Genomic DNA, 12,188 nt, shown 5'->3' with positions numbered 1-12,188 from the left:
ATGATTGCACCAAGGTACTTGGTAACTTGCTCTTCAGTAATATCCTCATTCTCTTCAGAAGAAGAATACTCATCAGAGCTCATGAATGGCATAAGGAGGTTCAATGGAATCTCTATGGTCTCTAGATGAGTCTCAGATTCTTTTGGTTCCTCAGAGGGAAACTCCTTATTCATCACTGGACGTCCCAGGAGGTCTTCCTTCTTGGGATTCACGTCCTCCTCCTCTTTTGTGGTTTCGGCCATGATGGTCATTTCAATGGCCTTGCACTCTCCTTTTGGATTTTCTTCTGTATTGCTTGGGAGAGTACTAGGAGGGATTTCAGTGATCCTTTTACTCAGCTGGCCCATTTGTGCTTCCAAATTTCTAATGGAGGACCTTGTTTCATTCATGAAACTCACAGTGGCCTTAGATAGATCAGAGACTAAGTTTGCTAAATTAGAGGTATTTTGTTCAGAGTTCTCTATCTATAGCTGAGTGGATGATGTAAAAGGTTTACTATTGCCAAACCTGTTTCTTCCACCATTATTAAAGCCTTGTTGAGGCTTTTGTTGATCCTTCTATGAGAGATTTGGGTGATTTCTCCATGATGGATTATAGGTGTTTCCATATGGTTCATCCATGTAATTTACCTCTGCTATTGCAGGGTTCTCAGGATCATAAGCTTCTTCTTCATAAGAAGTCTCTTGAGTACTGTTAGGTGCAGCTTGCATTCCATTCAGATTCTGAGAAATCATATTGACTTGTTGAGTCAATATTTTATTCTGAGCCAATATAGCATTCAGAGTATCAATCTCAAGAACTCCTTTCTTCTGAGGCGTCCCATTATTCACAGGATTCCTCTCAGAAGTGTACATGAACTGGTTGTTAGCAACCATGTCAATGAGTTCTTTAGCTTCTGCAGGCGTTTTCTTTAGGTGAATAGATCCACCTGCAGAAGTATCCAATGACATCTTTGATAGCTCAGATAAACCATCATAGAATATATCCAGGATGGTCCATTCTGAAAGCATGTCAGAAGGACACTTTTTGGTCAGTTGCTTGTATCTCTCCCAAGCTTCATAGAGGGATTCACCTTCTTTCTATTTGAAAGTTTGAACATCCACTCTAAGCTTACTCAGCTTTTGAGGAGGAAAGAACTTGGCTAAGAAAGCTGTGACCAGCTTATCCCAAGAGTTCAGGCTATCTTTGGGTTGAGAGTCCAACCACACTCTAGCTCTGTCTCTTACAGCAAAAGGGAAAAGCATGAGCCTGTAGACTTCAGGATCTACTCTATTAGTCTTAACAGTATCACAGATCTGTAAGAATTCAGTTAAGAACTGAAAAGGATCTTCAGATGGAAGTCCATGAAACTTGCAGTTTTGTTGCATTAGAGAAACTAGTTGAGGTTTAAGCTCAAAATTGTTTGCTCCAATGGTAGGGATGGAGATGCTTCTTCCATGTAAATTGGAATTAGGTGCAGTAAAGTCACCAAGCATCCTCCTTGCATTATTATTATTTTCGGCTGCCATCTCCTCTTCCTGTTCGAAAATTTCAGAAAGGTGCTTGCTGGATTGTTGTAATTTAGCTTCTCTTAGTTTCCTCTTCAGAGTCCTTTCAGGTTCTGGATCTACTTCAACAAGAGTATTCTTGTCTTTGCTCCTGCTCATATGAAAAAGGGGGAACAGAAAAAAAAATAATAATAGGGATCCTTTTTACCACAGTATAGAGGTCCCTGTGTGAGTAGAAGAAAAGAAGAAGAAAAGAATATAATGTAAAGAAAGAAACACAAGGGTGAGGAGATCAGAGATGTGAGATGAAGAGAAGTGTTAGTAGATGAATAAATGAATAGAATGAGATGAGAGAGAGAGAGAGAGAATTTTCGAAAATTATTTTTGAAAAAGAGTTAGTGATTTTCGAAAATTGTTTTTAATTTTCGAAAATTAAAATAAAAAATTAAAATAATTAGTTAATTAAAAAAGAATTTTTGAAAAAGAGGGAGATATTTTCGAAAATTAGAGAGAGAGAGTTAGTTAGTTAGTTAAAACAAATTTTGAAAATCAATTTTGAAAAGATAAGAAGATAGGAAGTTAGAAAAGATATTTTAAAATCAAATTTTTGAAAAAGATATGATTTTGAAAAAGATAAAATAAAAAGATATTTTTTGAAAAGATATGATTGAAATTAGTTTTGAAAAAGATTTGATTTTTAAAATCACAATTAATGACTTGATTCACAAGAAATCACAAGATATGATTCTAGAACTTAAAGTTTGAATCTTTCTTAACAAGTAAGTAACAAACTTGAAATTTTTTGAATCAAAACATTAATTAATGATGTGATTTTCGAAAATATGATGTAAAATTAAGAAAAAAGATTTTTGAAAAATATTTTTGGAATTTTTGAAAATAACTAAGAAAAATGAAAAAAATTTGATTTTTGAAAAATATTTTGAAAAGATAATATTTTTAAATTGAAAATTTGATTTGACTCATAAGAAACAACTGAATTTTAAAAAGTTTTGAAAAAGTCAACTCAAATTTTTGAATTTTTAAGAGAGAAAAAGGGAAAGATATTTTTTTTGATTTTTGAATTTTTTATGATGAAAGAGAAAAACATGAAAATGATGCAATGCATGAAAATTTTGGATCTAAGCATGTGATGAATGCAAGAACACTATGAATATCAAGATGAACACCAAGAACACTTTGAATGTCAAGATGAACATCAAGAACTTATTTTTGAAAAATTTTTTGATGCAAAGAAAACATGGAAGACACCAAACTTAGAAATCTTTCATGTTTAGACTCTATGGATGCAAAAATGCACATGTAAAACAAGAAAAGATGCAAAACAAGAAAACATCAAGATCAAACAAGATGACTTATCAAGAACAACTTGAAGATCATGAAGAACACTATGAATGCATTAATGCAATTTTTGAAAAATGCAAGATGAGTATGCAATTGACACCAAACTTAAAAATTGACTCAAGACTCAAACAAGAAACACAAAATATTTTTGATTTTTATGATTTTATGATTTTTTTGGATTTTTCGAAAATTATTTGTAAAAGAAAAAATAAGGATTCCAAAATTTTTAATATGAATTCCAGGAATCTTGCCATGTTAGTCTAAAGCTTCAGTCCAGGAATTAGACATGGCTCACTAGCCAGCCAAGCTTTCAATGAAAGCTCCGGTCCAAAACACTAGACATGGCCAATGGCCAGCCAAGCTTCAGCAGATATTGATACTTTCCATGTATAGAGCAACTAAGTGTGTGAGAATCAACAAGTTCTTGTGATGATAAGTTGAAATCCCGGTCCAAAAGATTAGACATGGCTTACAGCCAGCCAAGATTCAACAAATCATCATGAAACACTAGAATTCATTCTTAAAAATTCTGAAGAAAATTATATTTTTGAAAACAATTATTAATATTTTTTTTGAAACTTTTTTTTTCGAAAAATTTTTGAAAATAAAACAAAAAGAAAATTACCTAATCTGAGCAACAAGATGAACCGTCAGTTGTCCAAACTCGAACAATCCCGGCAATGGCGCCAAAAACTTGGTGCACAAAATTGTGATCTCAGGTAACGGCGCCAAAAACTCTGTACTCACGTCTTAATAAATCGTTTTTCATTCACAACTTCGATACAACTAACCAGCAAGTGCACTGGGTCGTCCAAGTAATAAAACCTTACGTGAGTAAGGGTCGATCCCACGGAGATTGTTGGTATGAAGCAAGCTATGGTCATCTTGTAAATCTCAGTCAGGCGGATAATAATTGATTATGGAGTTTTGGAAAATAATACTAATTAAACAGAAAATAAAGATAGAAATACTTATGTATATCACTGGTGAGAATTTCAGATAAAGGTATAGAGATGCTTTCGTCCCTCTGAATCTCTGCTTTTCCGCTGTCTTCATCCAATCAGTCTTACTCCTTTCTATGGCTGGCTTTATGTAAGGACATCACCATTGTCAATGGCTACTTTTCATCCTCTCTGGAAAATGGTCCGATGCGCTGTCACTGCATGGCTAATTGTCTGGAGGCATCACCGTGATCAATGGCTGCATCCCATCCTCTTGTGAAAATGGTCCAAATGCTCTGTCACAGCACGGCTAATCATCTGAGGTTCTCGATCATACTGGAATAGGATTCACCCTCCTTTTGCGTCTGTCACTACGCCCAGCACTCGTGAGTTTGAAGTTCGTCACAGTCATTCAATCCCAGAATCCTACTCGAAATACCACAGACAAGGTTTAGACTTTCCGGATTCTCATGAATGCCGCCATCATTCTAGCTTACACCACGAAGATTCTGATTAAGAGATCTAAGAGATACTCATCCATTCTAAGGTGGAACGGAAGTGGTTGTCAGGCACGCGTTCGTGGGGGAATGATGATGATTGTCACGTTCATCACATTCATGTTGAAGTGCGAATGAATATCTTAGAAGCAGAATAAGTTGAATTGAATAGAAAAATAGTAGTACTTTGCATTAATTCATGAGGAACAGCAGAGCTCCACACCTTAATCTATGGAGTGTAGAAACTCTACTGTTGAAAATACATAAGTGAAAGGTTCAGGCATGGCCGAATGGCCAGCCCCCAAAACGTGATCACAGGATCAAAAATACAATCCAGGATCTCAAATACAATAGTAAAAAGTTCTATTTATAATAAACTAGCTACTAGGGTTTACAGAAGTAAGTAATTGATGCATAAATCCACTTCCGGGGCCCACTTGGTGTGTGCTTGGGCTGAACTTGAATGTTACATGTGTAGAGGCTCTTTCTGGAGTTGAACGCCAGGTTGTAACGTGTTTCTGGCGTTCAACTCTGGTTTGTGACGTGTTTCTGGCGTTTAACTCCAGACAGCAGCGTAGAATTGGCGTTCAACGCCATTTTATGTCGTCTAAACTTGGCCAAAGTATGGACTATTATATATTTCTGGAAAGCCCTGGATGTCTACTTTCCAAAGCAATTAGAAGCGCGCCATTTTGAGTTCTGTAGCTCCAGAAAATCTATTTTGAGTGCAGGGAGGTCAGAATCCAACAGCATCAGCAGTCCTTCTTCAACCTCTGAATCTGATTTTTGCTCAAGTCCCTCAATTTCAGCCAGAAAATACCTGAAATCATAGAAAAATACACAAACTCATAGTAAAGTCCAGAAATGTGAATTTAACATAAAACCCAATAAAAACATCCCTAAAAGTAACTAGATTCTACTAAAAACATACTAAAAACAATGCCAAAAAGCGTATAAATTATCCGCTCATCACCTTCCCATCTCGATATGAAGATGTTCTTGGGGGATCCCTCCCTTCTTCGCACTGAATTGGGTAGTTGCCGATTTCCTTTTAGCTTTGTCTTTGTTATTTTGTTTGTTTTGCCAATCCATCTCTTTCTAACTTGCAACTTCGGTTTTGTTGCTTTATTTTTCAGAGATGGTGAAAACTACAGATTCCATGAAGGCCTTTAAGCGAGCCAGGAAGGCGACTGCTGCTCAGGATATCTCGGCCAAAGGTCCTGGGGAGGGATCTTCCAAGGTTATGCTGAGGAGGTCGACCTCGGACACTTCTGGACCGAGGAAGATCATACCGACTCCCCAGGTTCGCCTGGCTTCTTCTGACCTTCCCCAGTCGACCTCTGGTGCTGCTTCTCCTTCTGCTGCCGGTCCTCCTCCCAAGAAGCAGAAGACTGTTGAGCCCTACGACCTGGATGCCCCTGATTTTGATGCTATGGGGTTTGTCGATAATCAAATTTCCCCCTTTGGTCGACTTCCAATGGATGATGTGTCCATCCTACATCACTTGAATTTTATTACTAGGTAGCAGCATTCGAATGGCCCATATGGCTGCGGCTTTGTTTCGAACTGTTCAGGGTTCCCCAGTTCATGCAACTAAGGAGTTCTTGGAGGATGCAAAGTCGGAATTTGATAGAATCAAGGGGGTGAAGGAAGAGCTTGATGCTAGGATAATTAAATTGGAGTTGGATTTGGAGAAGGAAAAGTCTCGGGCTACCAGAGCTGAGGCGGTTGCGAATTTGGCTGAGAAGATGGCCAAGAAGTCGAAGGAGAGTTATACTCGAACTTATGGCAAGTTGCTGGAGACCAGGGAGAGGCTGGAGTCTGCTCGAGCTAACTATACTGAGCTCCAGAGTCATCTTGTAGGTAGTGTGACTGATACCTATGAAAACATTGTAGAGGATGGTAAAATTGTCGTTGCCCCGGATGAGGATGAAGAGGAAAATCCTCCCCGTGTGCCGCCAGTCAAAGCCTCTGCCACCACGACTTCTTCAAATCCTACTGCCGAGGTCGACCGTTCCCAACCTGATCCGGATTGTGAGATACTCAATCGTGAGGATGGGACCATGGACGCTGTTCCTGTGAATATCATTCCTCCTTCTTCTGCTACTGACGCTGCTACTGGGGAAACTTTGCACCCCTTATGATTTATATGTTTTTGTCTCCACAGCCCGACTTGTGGGCTTTTGAACTCTGTTCTTGTAATTTTGGTTATAACTTGGTTCCTGTGGCTGTTAGTTGCTTCCATGCAACTTAGTAGATAAACAAAGTACTTTTGAACTCTTGAGGTCCTCTTCCAGGTTGCCTTCTGAGTATTTTTAATGATTGCTGTGTTTCTTTTGATGTGTTTGTTTGCAGCATTTTGATGTTTCTAGGAATCTTTAGAATGTTGGACTTTGCTATCCGCCCTCTTTTGATTGCCTTTGTGTTTGTTCATTTCCTGCTTTATTCGGAGTGACCTTTGAGGCTAGCTTTGTTCGACGACTTGCTAATGTTCTTCTGAGCAATTTTGATAGCTTTTTGTGAGGTCGTGGCTTTTTAGGTTGAGCTGTGTCCCTTTTAGCGCACGCCTTTTGTTGGTCGACTTCCCTTGTCACTCTTTCTCGAGTTATTTTTAGTAATCCATTTTTAATCAGGGCTGGCCAGGCCTCTTTCTATGGATTACTTTTTATAACTTTGTCGCTTTGATCAGTCTGGTCCGACTTCTTCATGTCGGTCCATTCTAAGTTATTTTTAGTAATCCATTTTTTCTCAGACCTCGTCAGGCTTCTTTCTATGGATTACTTTTTATAACTTTTGTCGCTTTGGTCGATTGGTCCGACTTCTTCATGTCGGTCTGTTCTAAGTTATTTTTAGCAATCCATTTTTTCTCAGACCTCGGCAGGCCTCTTTCTATGGATTAATTTTTATAACTTTTTGTATTAATATGTTTTTATCGCTTTTTCATCTTGCCAATTTTGTCGAGGTTGGGCGGTGAGTTTAGTTCTCACTTGGCCGACCTTGTTGAAGTCGGCCGGTGAATTTGGTTTTCACCTTACCGACCTTTATAGAAATTCGGACGATGAATTCGATTTTCATTGTGGTCGGGCGGTGAATTGGGTTTTCACCTTGCCGACCTGTAGCTTTGTAATTGGGCGATGGATTTTTGCGTTCAGATTAATGCGTCTTGGTAGAGAAACTTTGTAGAGAATCTGAAAAGTTTTATTCCAATAGAAAGTAGACATATATGCAAATAAAATATATACATGTGGGTGTTTATCCCTCTAAGTCAGGCAATTTTACAGATATTGGCTTGGTGCCTCGTTAAAAAACATTTTCAGAAAAAAGAGTGCACCTTGACCTAAGATCTTTATTACCTCCTAACTGTAATACCTTCTTAGGTTGCAGGCATGCCACGACCTTGGTAGCTCTCGCCCTTCGAGTTCGGACACTTTGTAGTAGCCTTTTCCCAGTACCTCTGTGACTCGGTAGGGTCCTTTCCAGTTAGCTACTAGCTTCCCCTCTCCTGGTTGACTTGTTCCGATATCATTTCGGATTAGGATGAGGTCGCTGTTGGCAAAGCTTCGCTATACTACCTTTCGATTGTATCTTGAGGCCATTCGACGTTTTAATGCCTCCTCTCTGATCTGAGCTCTTTCTTGGATTTCTGGAAGTAGGTCGAGCTCTTCCTTTTGGAGTTGAGAGTTGGCCTCTTCATTATAGTAGATCATTCTGGGGGATCCTTCTTCGATTTCTACCGGGATCATTGCCTCTATTCCGTAAGCCAATCTAAAAAGTGATTCCTTTGTGGTGGAGTGTGGAGTTGTCCGATATACCCAGAGGACTTGTGGAAGTTCTTCTTTGCATCCTGTAGTCTCCATTTTAACCCGGCTAGTATGACTTTGTTGGCAGCTTTTGCTTGTGCATTAGCCTGGGGTGTTCTACGGATGTGAATTGGTGCTTTATTTTCAAGTTAGCTACCAACTTCCTGAAACCTGCATCTGTGAATTGAGTGCCATTGTCTGTGGTGACGGTGTGAGGAACCCCAAACCTTGTGACAATATTTCTATATAAGAATTTCTGACTTCTTTGAGCAGTGGCATTAGCTAGGGGCTCTGCCTCAATCTATTTTGTGAAGTAATCGACCCCTACAATGAAGAACTTGACTTGTCCTGATCCATGGGGAAAGGGTCCCAGGAGGTCGAGTCCCCATTTTGGGAACGACCAAGGTGATGTTATGTTGATGAGCTCCTCTGGTGGGGCGATGTGGAAGTTAGCATGTTTCTGACATGGTGGACATGTCTTTACGAACTCTGTTGCTTCCTTTTGCAAAGTCGGCCAAAAGAATCCAGCTCGGAGTACTTTTTTGGAGAGAGCTCGTGCTCCAAGATGGTTGCCACATATGCCACTGTGTATTTCTTCCAAGACCTCCATTGTGTTGGAGGTGGGCACACATTTTAATAGGGGTGTCGAGATCCCTCTCTTGTATAAGATGTTGTTTATGATGGTATAGTATTGTGCTTCTCGTCTCAGCCTCTTCGCCTCATTCTTATCTGCAGGGAGTGTCTCTGATTTGAGGTAATTGATTATGGGGGTCATCCATCCTTGATCCTGACCTGATATGACTAGGATCTTTTCTTCCTCCGAGATTGATGGGTTTTGCAGTATTTCCCGAATGAGGCTTCTATTATTGTCCCCTGGTTTGGTGCTGGCTAATTTTGAGAGTGCATCAGCTCGAGCGTTCTGTTTCCGAGGTATATGGCGGACCTCATATTCCCCGAGTTATTCGAGATGTTTCCTGGTTTTGTCCAGGTACTTTTTCATGGTGGGGTCCTTAGCTTGGTAACTCCCTGCTATTTATGAGGTGATTACTTGTGAATCGCTGAAGATGATAAGCTTTTGAACTCCAACTTCCTTAGCCAGTCTCAAACCAGCTAGTAACGCCTCGTATTCGGTCTGGTTGTTTGAAGTAGGGAACTCAAATTTTAGAGAGAGTTCGATTTGGGTTCCCTGGTTGCTTTCTATTACCACACCTGCACCACTCCCAGTTTTGTTTGAAGAGCCGTCTACATAGAGATTACATTTTATAGGAGTTCCCGGGGTGTCAGTATAATCAACAATGAAATCAGCCAAATACTGAGACTTGATGGCCGTTCGAGCTTCATATTGAAGATCGAACTCAGATAGCTCGACTGCCCATTGTAGAATCCTTTCAGCTAAGTCTGTCTTCTGTAGAATGCCTTTCAGGGGTTGGTTAGTCCGAACCTTGATTGTGTGAGCTCAAAAATATGGCCGAAGTCGTCGAGAAGTTAGTATAAGAGCATAGGCGAACTTTTCTATCTTTTGATAGTTCAGTTCGGCCCCTTGTAGGGCTTTGCTGATGAAGTAGATGGGTTGTTGCCCACTTTTGTCTTCTCTGACTAGTGCTGAGGCTATTAACCGACTTCCTACTACGAGGTATAGTATGAGTGCTTCTCCTTCCCGTGGTCGAGTAAGAGTGGTTGGTTGTCCCAGAAATTTTTTGAAATTCTGGAAGGCTTGCTTGCACTCTGTGGTCCATTCAAACCTCTTTCCCTTTCTTAATGTGGCGTAAAAGGGGAGAGATCTTATGACCGATCTGGCTAGAAATCTGGACAAGGCTGCCAGTCTTCCGTTGAGTTGTTGTACTTCTTTGACACAGGTCGGACTTTTCATGTTGAGTATAGCTCGGCATTTATCCGGTTTCGCCTCGATTCCTCGTTGTGTTAGCATGAAACCCAGGAATTTGCCGGCTTCTACTGCAAAGGTACACTTTGCGGGATTAAGTCGCATGCCATGCTTTCTGATGGTGTCGAACACTTTGGTGAGGTCGGACAGTAATGATTCCTCACTTTGTGTTTTTACCAACATGTCGTCCACATAGACCTCCATGAGTTTCCCGATATGGTCAGCGAAGACCTTATTCATTAATCTTTGGTAGGTAGCTCCAACGTTTTTGAGTCCGAATGGCATGACGACATAATAGTAATTTACTTTTAGGGTTAAGAATGAAGTCTTTTCTTGATCAGGTGGGTACATCGGGATTTGATTATATCCTGAATAAGCATCCATGAAGGAAAGGTACTTGTATCTGGAGGAGGCATCCACTAGAGTGTTTATGCTTGGGAGTGGATAAGGATCTTTTGGACATGCTTTATTGAGGTCGGTGTAATCAGTGCACATTTGCCCTTTCCCATTTGACTTTTTCATCAATACAACATTGACCAGCCATAGTGGATACTTGACTTCTCTTATGAATCCTGTCTCGAGTAGAGCTTGTACCTGTTCTTCCATGGCTTGGGATCTCTCTGGTCTGAGCTTCCGACACTTCTATTGTACTGGCCGAGATCCTGAGTATACCACCAGTTTGTGGCACATTAGTTTGGGATCTATGCCCGGCATGTCTGTGGCCTTCCATGCAAAGAGGTCGGCATTATCCCTTAGGAACTGTATCAGAGGCTCCTTTATGTCTCTTGTCAAGGTTGCCCTAATATTTGTTGTTTTATCCGGGATATCTCCGATTTGGAGTTCCTCGATCTCACCCTCTGGTTGTGGACGAAGTTCCTCCCGACCTTAAACTCCCCCGAGTTCCATAGTGTTGATTTCTTCTCCTTTGCCTCTAAGGTTCAGACTTTTGTTGTAGCAGCGTCGTGCAATTTTCTGGTCTCTTTTTATCATGGCAATCCCTTCTGGAGTTGGGAACTTCATGCATAGATGTGGAGTTGAAACTACTGCGGCAAGCTGATTTAGTGTTGCCCGACCTATCAGGGCATTGTAGGCTGAGCTCACGTCTACTACGATGTAGTCTATGTTGAGTGTCCTTGATCGGGTTCCCTTTCCAAAGGTTGTGTGTAGTGAGATATATCCAAGTGGTTGGATTGGAGTGTCTCCTAGTCCAAATAGGCTGTTCGGATATACTTTGAGCTCTTTCTCTTATAGGCTGAGTTTGTCGAAGGTGGATTTAAACAAGATATCCGCTGAGCTTCCTTGGTCCACCAATGTGCGGTGGAGATTGGCATTGGCCAATATGATAGTAATGACCATGGGATCATCATGTCCCGGGATGATGCTTGCTGCGTCTTCCTGGGTAAAAGTAATAGTAGGGAGGTCGGGTGATCCTTCTCCTCCTCCAACGTGATATACTTCTTTAAGGTGCCTTTTGCGAGATGATTTGGAGATCTCTCCTCCTGCGAATCCTCTATTTATCATGTGAACGTGCCTCTCTGGGGTGCGGGGTGGTCGTTCAGCTCGTCCGACCTCTTCATCCCTTCTTCTTTTTCTGGGTTCATCCGTTTTGTTGGCTAAGTACCGATCTAGTCGCCCATCTCTTACCAATTTTTTTGACATTCTTTAAGTCGAAACACTCGTTTGTAGGATGTCCATAGATTCGGTGGTATTCACAGTATTCTGTCCAATTTCCTCCTCCTTTTTTGCTTTTGATTGGACGAGGTGGTGGAATCTTCTCAGTGTGGCATACTTCTCGAAAAATGTCCACAAGAGACACCCGAAGATGGGTGTAATTGTGGTATTTTTTAGGCTTCTCTCCGTGTTGATCTTTTTTTTTCCTAGAATCTTTATCCTTATCTCGGGAGGAGTAGGAGAATCCGAATTTCGAGGTCTCTCCTAATCGAGAATTTTCTTCCATGTTGATATATTTCTCTACCCGTTCTTGCACTTCATTTAAAGATGTTGGGTATTTCTTTGATATAGAGTGACTAAAGGGCCCTTCCCGCAGGCCATTGATGAGACCCATGATGACTGCTTCTGTTGGTAGGCTTTGTATATCCAGACATGCTTTGTTGAATCTTTCTATATAGCTGCGAAGACTCTCCTGATCTCCTTGCTTGATCCCTAGTAGGCTCGGGGCGTGTTTGGCTTTGTCCCTCTGAATGGAAAATCTGGCAAGA

General features: G+C 40.7%; 1 non-coding gene across 1 annotated transcript; it reads left to right on the top strand.

Moving 5' to 3' along the window:
- The first annotated feature begins 1,004 nt into the window (after nt 1–1,004).
- LOC148575001 (small nucleolar RNA R71) lies at nt 1,005–1,112 on the top strand. The gene has a single exon (XR_015905581.1). It is a non-coding gene; the product is annotated as a small nucleolar RNA R71 (small nucleolar RNA).
- The last annotated feature ends 11,076 nt before the right edge of the window (nt 1,113–12,188 follow it).

This window comes from Arachis ipaensis, chromosome B2 (genome assembly GCF_059453495.1).
Source record: "Arachis ipaensis isolate K30076 ecotype BB chromosome B2, ASM5945349v1, whole genome shotgun sequence".
Lineage (NCBI taxonomy): Eukaryota > Viridiplantae > Streptophyta > Magnoliopsida > Fabales > Fabaceae > Arachis > Arachis ipaensis.
Note: the sequence above shows the minus strand (reverse complement) of the source record. Positions and strands in the feature narration are given on the sequence as shown.